This window comes from Etheostoma spectabile, chromosome 7 (assembly GCF_008692095.1).
Source record: "Etheostoma spectabile isolate EspeVRDwgs_2016 chromosome 7, UIUC_Espe_1.0, whole genome shotgun sequence".
In the NCBI taxonomy this organism is placed as follows: domain Eukaryota; kingdom Metazoa; phylum Chordata; class Actinopteri; order Perciformes; family Percidae; genus Etheostoma; species Etheostoma spectabile.
Window position 1 is genome coordinate 15,047,159 of NC_045739.1, and position 2,198 is coordinate 15,049,356.

Sequence of the window (2,198 nt, forward strand, 5' to 3'; positions counted from 1 at the left end):
CACACACACACACACACACACACACACACACACACACACATCCATCCTACATCCAACTTAAATTTGGATTTCAATAAAAGGTGTTTTCTTTAAATTTTCCCAATTAAATCATACTTCTACAACACACAGTATTGACTTACAGTGCATTACAAAATAATACACAGCATACACAAATGCCCTGCATTCAGTCAAATACTTTCTTCCTTTATTAAAGGCAATAAGTCACAGCAGATGTGTTCAGTAAACAACTCTACTAATTTGACATACATTTTAAACTTCAGAACAAGTTTACATATTTTTAGTTCCATAAAGGAACAAAAACTGATAACAACCTCAATGTGAGGCACGAGGATATACTGTGACATCTTTTCCCTGAAAGAAACAGTGTTGCACGTGTGCTGAATGATCTCCAGTGTGTGAATCCCTCTTACGTATGTTCTCATCAATATGATGAAACACTAAAAACACTCAGTGACCACATAAGTGAGCAAGCTGGAAACATATTTCCTACATAGTGAGGGAAAGCCCCCTCAGGTCTCTGATAGTCTCTACCCAAGGCCTCCAAACAGGGCCTCTGCTGCGGCGGTCCGCGCATGGTGGGCCTGAGGGGGAGCAGACTGGGAGGGGCTGCTGGCTCTCTGGGTCTGATGGAGCTGCTGCTCCTGCTGCTGGAGGACCTGCAAGATTTGACAGAGTTCTCTGCGTTGATCCAGCAGACAGGAAGTGCACTGAGTCCCTCCAGCAGTGAGAGTCCTTGGTTGTAGTCGCTCTGACAGGGGCCTTGCTGCAGCTGCTGCCTCAGGAAGCTCACAGTCATCTCCAGGATGTCTGCTTTCTCCAGCTTGGAGTTGGGCTCCTGCTTGTGGAACTCCTTCTCCAGAATGATCTTGAGTTGTTCAATGCAGCTGTTAATGCGATCTCTGCGCATTTTCTCCACAGCAGGTTTTCTCATCTGGGAAAGAAGAGACAGGCCGGTAAACTCACAATTCAAATTGGTAAAAAACACATTCCTACTTTACAAGCCCTTCAAATCCCCTCCAGTACTAACTTTGATGTTGTCTTTCTCAGAGATTGTGATGTGGTGAATAGTAGAGCAGGGAGCCATGTCTGTGCAGGTGATGTTGGCAGCTCCTTCCGGATGGCACTGTAAGCTCTGACTACTCTGGAGGAGCTGCTCTTCATTTTATAGTGATACATTAGCATAACAAAGCCATGTGGCTCAGGCAGGGCTGGGGTTTGTAACAAATGGGGACATGCATCAATAACTTAGAGGTGAAGCAATCACAGGCTGGCCAGTAGAGATAAAGCTATTCCCAAGATAAATGTATATCAAGACAGAAGGATGTGCTGTCAGTCTCTGATCAGGCTGCTGCTTATCTCACTCTCCAGTTACACAGGGGAACACAGGCAGTATCTCCTGATGTGCTCCCAGGGAATAATTAAATAGAATTGAATGCATTGGTGGCATCAAGGTAAAACGGTATTGGATGTAAGCATGGTATTACTGATGTAATTGTGTGGAACTAAGATATTTCTTCAATTTTGTATTACCGGTATACTAGTTTGGAATTTCTTTGTACGTTTTGTGTCCATTGCCAAAAGTCTAAAAAAAACATCATTATCTTCTATGGTCACAGTTACAAATAAAGTTTCATCCCACATGAGACAATTTTACATAAACTAATAATGGTGTGAGGACTTTAATTGATAAATGCATTATTAATGAAATTAACAACAAATGCCATGCTGCTGCACCTGCAGACTTAATGACATCTAGACTGTGAATTGTTCTTCATAATTTTTTTGTTTGTATTGTGGTACACCTTGGTTGTCCTATTGTAGTCTTTTGGAGAAAAAGATTAAACATGTTTTGTATATTGTGTTATGATGTATAATACTTGCAATGGGAAAATGCAATGGATCAGAAAGCTTGCGAAATGAAACTCCAGAGATCTTCCCCACAACACATTGCTCTGGTCCTTGTTGTACTGACAATAAAACTCCTGCTTGTTCACCCATGGCACACTTCTATTGTTGACCGAGGGTATTAATCCGTGAGGGGACAGAGAGACTGTGGGAAAACCAAGCTTGGACTCTACTCACACAGCTACTGGTCAATGGCGCTGACCTCAGCCACAAAAGGCCTTTTTATCTCTCCTCTCAAACAACAGCCAACAGCAGCCCTCTGCAGTGTGTGC

At 42.7% G+C, this 2,198-nt stretch overlaps 1 pseudogene; it reads right to left on the minus strand.

Annotated features, from left to right (window-relative positions):
* Positions 1-507: 507 nt before the first annotated feature.
* On the minus strand, positions 508-1,394 carry LOC116692958 (transcription factor HES-5-like; annotated as a pseudogene).
* Between the last annotated feature and the right edge of the window lie 804 nt (positions 1,395-2,198).